Source organism: Delphinapterus leucas, chromosome 2 (genome assembly GCF_059928025.1).
Source record: "Delphinapterus leucas isolate spDelLeu-1000000601 "Yukka" chromosome 2, BTC_Dleu_Yukka2, whole genome shotgun sequence".
Lineage (NCBI taxonomy): Eukaryota > Metazoa > Chordata > Mammalia > Artiodactyla > Monodontidae > Delphinapterus > Delphinapterus leucas.
Genome location: NC_143130.1, coordinates 133,500,849 through 133,508,366, shown reverse-complemented (window position 1 = coordinate 133,508,366; position 7,518 = coordinate 133,500,849). Strand labels below are relative to the sequence as shown.

At 38.3% G+C, this 7,518-nt stretch overlaps 1 non-coding gene and 1 pseudogene across 1 annotated transcript; one reads left to right on the top strand and one right to left on the bottom strand.

Annotated features, from left to right (window-relative positions):
• Positions 1 to 225: 225 nt before the first annotated feature.
• On the bottom strand, positions 226 to 332 carry LOC115803663 (U6 spliceosomal RNA). The gene has a single exon (XR_004024435.1). It is a non-coding gene; the product is annotated as a U6 spliceosomal RNA (small nuclear RNA).
• A 1,013-nt stretch (positions 333 to 1,345) lies between these two features.
• On the top strand, positions 1,346 to 4,456 carry LOC149750294 (FUN14 domain-containing protein 1 pseudogene; annotated as a pseudogene).
• Positions 4,457 to 7,518: the final 3,062 nt, after the last annotated feature.

Here is a 7,518-nt window from a genome sequence, read left to right as displayed (position 1 = left end):
TCCATAGTGGCTGTATCAATTTACATTCCCACCAACATTCCCAGCAAGAGGGTTCCCTTTTCTCCACACCCTCTCCAGCATATATTGTTTGTAGATTTTTTGATGATGGCCATTCTGACTGGTGTGAGGTGATACCTCATTGTAGTTTTGATTTGCATTTCTCTAATAATTAGTGATGTTGAGCATCTTTTCATGTGCTTTTTGGCCATCTGTATGTCTTCTTTGAAAAATATGGAATGCTTCACGAATTTTCATGTCATCCTTGGGCAGGGGCCATGCTAATCTTCTCTGTATCATTCCAGTTTTAGTATATGTGCTGCCGAAGTGAGTACCTTCTAGATTTTTTTTTGACACTATTTTTATACCCTCTTTTTAATTATCAGTTTGAAAGTACATATGAGGAAAAGTGAACTCAGCAGGTTGGCTGGGGGTGGGAGTGGGGAAGAATGATATAGTAGGTAAATCAATAGGAGATTATAAAAAGAGAAGAAATTATTATCAAAATATTATTTAAATGCTAACATACACCTATTATACTTCTGCTTCATTTTAATATAATATTCTAATAAGTTATCCAAAGGAATCAGAAAAAGAGAAGCATGGTATAACAGAGATCACACTAGTTAACTGCCATGTATTTATATTTCATGACCAGTTTTTTTCATACACAATCTAATGAAGGCTGTAAATTTTTTTTTTGATTATAAACAACAGAAATTTATTTCTTACAGTTCTGCAGGCTGGACTTGCAAGATCAAAGTGATGGTCAATTCAGTGTCTAGTGAGAACCTGCTTCCTCATAGACCACAATCTTCTCACTGTAATCTCACTTGGCAGAAGGACAATGCTGTAATTTTTTTAAAGCACAGAATTGGAAAGCCATGGTGGCCATTGACATACTGACAACCTAAAATATCTACATTTGGATTTTTCAGATATGTATTATGTTTTCAGACTCAAAAATAGATTTTTCTATTTTATATATTACCATTTCACATACTCTTTATTCCTTTGTATAAATCCAAGTTTTCTTCCTGATGCCATTTTCCTTCATCCTAAACTTCCTTCAACACTTCTTGCAGTGCAGGTTTCCTGGTAAGAAAATGTGTTTATTTCACCTTAATTTTTTAAAGGACCTATTTGCTGGATATGTAATTACAGGTTAATAAATGTTGATGGGTCCCCTTTTCCTCCCCCTCTAGTAATTTTTAAAAATGTCATTCCATTGTCTCCTGATTTGCATTGGTTTTGATGACAAGTCAGTAATAATTCTTATCATAGATCCCTGTATGTAATGCATCTTGGGCTGTTTTAAATATTTTCTCTTATCATTAGTTTTCAACAATGTAATTACAATGAATCTTGGTGTTATTTTCTTTGTGATTATCTTTCTTGTTGTTTGTTGTATTTCTTAGAGCTGTGTGCTGATATTTTCCATCAAATTTGAAGAAAAAAATCGGGCGTCATTCCTCCAAATAATAGAGCTATTAGGACAGAGTTGATAGTTAATAGGATAGAGTTCTTTCTCACTCTATCCTATAAACCCAATTACACATATGCTATATCACTTGATATTGGTGGTGTCCCGATATCAAGTGTTTTTTTAGAACAGCTTACAGAAAAATTGAATGAAAAGTACAGAGAGATCTTTTTCTACCTGATAATTTTAAATTTTATGCTGGATTATGTATAGTATATTGTTAAGTGCCTAGATTTTATTGTCTTCTTTTAGATGGTTTTGAATTTTGTTCTGATGGCAGTTAATTTACTTGTGAATTGACACAGTACTTTTGAATCTTGTTTTTAACTTGGTTAGGGCAGATCTAGTCTTTATTTTAGAGCTAGCATATCCATTGTACTAAGGTGTGGCCTTTCTTGGCTATCAGCTGAGTACCAGAGGTCTCTCCTCTCGACTGGTTAGCACTCCATGTATCTCAGCCCTGTGTAAGCTGCAGGACCCCTGTGATGGTTTCCTGCTTGGCCTTCAGGAGTCTTGGACTGTGCAAGATCAGCTAAGAACTCAGTAGAAGTTACAAGGGGAACTTCATGCAGATTTCTAGAGTATCTTTCTGAAGCTCCCTCCTTTCTGAGAAAATTCCTCAGCTCAGTGAGACTACCAGCTCTGTTTGGGTTCCCCATCTTTGCATCATGGTAAGGAAAATTATCTCTGGTCAGAAAACAAGGGTGATGTGTGACTTAAATCATTTGTTTCCCTTCCATCAGGGATCATAATCCTGTACTGCCTCTTGTCCAACATTTGAAATGATTGTTTCATATATTTTTCTAGTTTTATGCTTGTTTACCACAGGTACCATTTAGTCTATCATAGTCAAAAACAAAATCCACTATAGAGTTTTTTATTTAAAAAGTTGTTTAATGATTGAAAATTTCAAACACATATAAAAGAAGATGGAGGAGTAAGATGAAATCCTAGATCACTCAACTTCAATAATTAGCAACTCATGGTCAATCTTGTTTCATCTATACCTATTCATTCAGTCACCTCACTTCTATCTTATTTTGAAGCATATATTAACCATCATATCATTTCATCCACAAATATTTCAGTATTTATCTCCAATAAATAAGATTTTTTACTAGAGCCACAATACCATTTTCATACTTTAATGAGTTAATAATTCCTTAATATAATCACATAAAGAGTAAGTGTTCATAAAAGGTAAGAGGTGAATACTATTTATATGTTCTTGGGTAATTCAGTTAACTTCTTGGTGCCTCCATTTCCTAATCTATAAAATGGGTCTGATGGAAGGAAGTTGGGCTAGGTGTTGTCTCAGGCCCCTTATCCCCATCTTTGTTCTATAACTAAAAATCTTGTACTCTCATATTAAAAGTCATTATCTTGGGTTTGAGTAGCTTGCATTATTTTAAAAAAAAGTAGATCATGGAGACCCAGAATGCCCCTCCCCAAGAATATGAAAGTGATGATGACTCTTACAAAGTGTTGGATTTAACTGAGTATGAAAGAAGATACCACTGGTGGAATCGAGTGTTTGGCCACAGTTCCGGACCTATGGTAGAAAAATACTCAGTAGCCAACCAGATTGTAATGGGTGGAGTGAGTGGCTGGTGTGCAGGATTTTTGTTCCAGAAAGTTGGAAAACTTGCAGCAACTACAGTAGATGGTGGCTTTCTTCTCCTTCAGATTGCCAGTCACAGTGGCTATGTGCTGATCGGCTGGAAGAGAGTTGAAAAAGGTGTAAACAAAGCAAAAAGACAGATTAAGAAACGAGCAAATAAGGCAGCACCTGAAATCAACAATATAATAGAAGAAGCAACAGAATTTGTTAAACAGAACATTGTGATATCCAGTGGATTTGTGGGAGGCTTTTTGCTAGGCCTTGCATCTTAAGGGTATGAATGTTCTATCATAGTGGAGTCACCTCTGAGAAGAGAAATGGTGGTGACAAGATGGTCTCGACATTACCCATTGACAGATTCTCCAGGATGACAAGAAACAACTAGCTGGACAGTACCAAACTCACTGCTTAGCATTTTGCCATCTGAAATTTGGCAGACTAGTATCTGCTATAAAACAATCTATATGATCTGTGTGTAATAGTATTCCTGAGCAAAACATGGCTTTCATTATCTTTTAAAAACTTGCATTTGCTTAAAATTTGCCTATAAAACACCACCATTGGATGTAGATATGGAGAGAGAAAAAACTCTGTTGGCTATATTCCCCAGTGAAGTATCATCCTCATTTTATTTAAAGAAGATGTTCTCCATTGTGCTTTTTACTATAGTGCCAATAATTTAAAAATTAGTATTATAGCTTCAACAGTAGGGCTGTCTTGTTTTTAAAGATATGTTTGCAGTAAACTGAAGAACTGTAATGCCCTTTTATGGAAGAATTTACAAATAATAGAATTATTAAAGATATTAAACAAATTTAATACCAGTTTTTAGGTTGTTTTTTCCTGCAATTCTTACTTTGCTTACTATGTAATAACTGTAGCAAATGCTCTTCTAGGGAAATGCTCTTCTAGGGAAATACTACATGTCTAAAGCTCTTTTTCTTTTTTTGATGTCTATAGTTGTAAAAGTATCTTCTTGTATATAAGCTTCTAACTTTTTTATTCATTTGTTTATCTTGGCAGCCTGGGTAGAATTAATTATTTTGAGGGTACATATAGTTGGGTCACTGATTCATTTTATTAACTTTGAGTGAACCTTGTTTTTCCTTAAAAAAAATCCTAATTATTATTTTGACCCCTTCTTTACAAAGAGGTAAAAATCACCTTAAAATACTTAGTAGTATAGTATGAATTTATTGTCTGAAGAACAGTGATTTTCTATATAATCATGAAATTGTAGTTTAAAGAGAATCATCTCTTTGATCTAGTCTGAGATGTAAATGCTGAGGCTTTCAGCTTTTTAGGTAGCATTTTATGTTGGTCCCAACACTAGGCCAGTTGACTTGTTTCTCGGGGCCGATATCACACTCCCTCAGAGGGTCCTTGGCCTAGAAAAGCTTTTTGTATTGTTTGTTTTGTCCAGAGTTCTACGTTGGAATTGCGAAAAACAGCAGAACAACGTGTGTTGGAATCTTCAGATTGGAAAGACTTTGCAGATACTCAGACTATCTCCTTTTTTTTTTTTTTTTTTTTTTTTTTGCGGTATGCGGGCCTCTCACTGTTGTGGCCTCTCCCGTTGCAGAGCACAGGCTCTGGACGCGCAGGCTCTGGACGCGCAGGCTCAGCGGCCATGGCTCACAGGCCCAGCCACTCCGCGGCATGTGGGATCTTCCCGGACCGGGGCACGAACCTGTGTCCCCTGCATCGGCAGGTGGACTCTCTACCACTGCGCCACCAGGGAAGCCCAAGACTATCTCCTTTGATAGGAAGTCCCTGTAGTATTTTTTGTGTATTGTAAACATAAGGCATTTCATGCTTTCAAGATTGTTACAGTTTGTGTGCTTTCATTTTTGCAAGACTCCTTAAAATTGAATGTGGGATTGATCTTCATTTTCTTCCTTTACTCTCTGCGCCTCAGATAAAATGCTAAATAAAACTCGACTTTCTTGATATGAAGTGATTTTGCTTATAAATACTTCATTTTTCTTCTTTGAGCTTTTCTCTGTTTCTGCCTTGCCTAGCTTTTCATGACTGTGCACTTAAAAGGGAAAAATATTCTACGTTAGGCAGAACCTGGGCCGCGCTTCTGTGTGCCATATCTGCGTGATACATTTCATCCGATACAGTGTGGTAGGCTACTGCGAGGGGCTCTAGGAGCCGGCTCAGTTTGTTCACTTTGGAAATATTTATAGTGCTTGTTCTGTGTCTGATACATTGGGAAAGTGAGGGGCACAAAAATATCTGCCCCCAAATAAAGACTAAATATTCCTATATGAAAAGTTACATACTAATATAGGAGAACCTGGCGTACGATTTAGTGGCAAATGAGTTGTAGAGATAACTACTTTCAGAGTCCAAACGTGAATGAAAAGTGAAAAAGAGCACTTCATTTTTTACCTATACATTTCCAAGTATTTGTTGATTTGTTTGAAAATATTTGTATACCAGTGTAAAATATTATCAGTTCTCTCCATACGCTCTCCTCTCTGTTAGTGCCCCTTGTTCTGCCTCGTGTCCGTGCCGTTTCCCCACGAGGTTGTACACTACTTGAGGCAGTCGTGTGTGGTGTTAATTAATCTATAACTTGTGACACACCCTGTGTAATGCTTTGCTCACCATAGGTATTCAGCTGATGTTGTGAATGGGTATGTGAAAAGCATATGACTGTGCTAGAGTTGGTGTCAACCTATAGGAAGTCTTCTCCGTATGGCAGCCCCGTGAATCAGAAGCTCCATCAGAAGTGACTTGGTGGGGCTTGGCCCGAATGAAAAGCCTATAGCTTGCCTTTGTCTAAAATGGGGACTTTTATGTTTGAGGGCATAAAGGTTGTTTGCAAGATTTGTTAAAACTTGAGTATGTGTGGGTCTTCCCTGGTGGCACAGTGGTTGAGAGTCTGCCTGCCGATGCAGGGGACACGGGTTCGTGTCCAGTCCGGGAAGATCCCACATGCCATGGAGCGGCTGGGCCCGTGAGCCATGGCCGCTGAGCCTGCGCGTCCAGAGCCTGTGCTCCGCAATGGGAGAGGCCACAACAGTGGGAGGCCCGCGTACTGCAAAAAAACAACAACAACAACAAAAAACTTGAGTATGTGGAATATAGATATTTTGTGGCTTAGGCTTTGGAAGATTTGTAAGAACATTTTGACTGATTTTTATTTTTTATTCTTAGAGCCCTCCCCACTCTCCTTCACAAAAAAAGATGATTTTGGGGGGCTTCCCTGGTGGCACAGTGGTTGAGAGTCCGCCTGCCGATGCAGGGGACACGGGTTCGTGCCCCGGTCCGGGAAGATCCCATGTGCCGCGGAGCGGCTGGGCCCGTGAGCCATGGATGCTGAGCCTGCATGTCCAGAGCCTGTGCTCCGCAACGGGAGAGGCCACAACAGTGAGAGGCCTGCGTACAGCATAAAAAAAAAAAAAAAAAAAAAAAAAAGATTTTTAACATTTTCTTATTTCAAATGCAATATGAATGAAATACGTTTATTATAGAAAATACAGCAGCATAAAGAATGTCGATAATATGATGTACCTAGAGATAATCATTGTCCATATTTTGATACATAGCCTTTGGAATTTTTTCTACATATATATGAATACATAGTATGTGTATTTTGTATTAAAAAAAAAGTAGTGTTCAGATTTTCAGTTGTCTCATGAATGTTGTAATTTGTTACACAGCTGCTTTGAATCAGGACCCATGTATTTAATAAGCACAATAAAGATAGGAAAGAAATCAGGAGGAAGTTGAATCATGCAAGTCCCTGGAGGATGGAGTTTCAAAAAGGAGGTATTATTTAACAACGACCAGTGCTGCAGGGAGGTCAAATAAGAAAAGGGCTACAAACAACAAGACTATTGGATTCAATAAGAAGAGTCTCAGTAAACTGCTTTGCTAGAGCAGCTTTGGTGGTAGTGGCTGGGGGCAGGAGGGAATGACTGGGTCCGGATCACAGGAGATTGAAGAGTAAATGAGACTTGAGGAAGTTAAGACAGGCATAAATAAAGCTTTCAGGAGGCTTGATATGAAGGGAAAGAGATGATGCTAAGTAGAGTGGAACGTAGGTCAAATTTGTTTTTTAAATATGAGAAGGTCAAAGCACATATTTAATGCTGACGGAAACACCAGCAGAAAAGACACGTTAAAGACACAAAAGCAAGGTGCTGATGTCTAAAGGAAGGGTCCTGAGGAGACAGGAGGGAATGGAAATCAGAGCAGAGGTGAAAAAGCCAGGCTTGTAAAGGCAAATGCTTCCTCCATGCTGATGGGGTGGTGAAACCAGATACAATTGTGTAAACTTGATTGTTGGGGCTCAGGAATCTGGGATGCACCCCATTGGATGGTATACAGTGGAAGCTGAGTTCATCCGCTGCGAGTAAGGTGAGGGTGTTAGAAGAGCAATGAGGTTGAAGAAAGGTTTCAA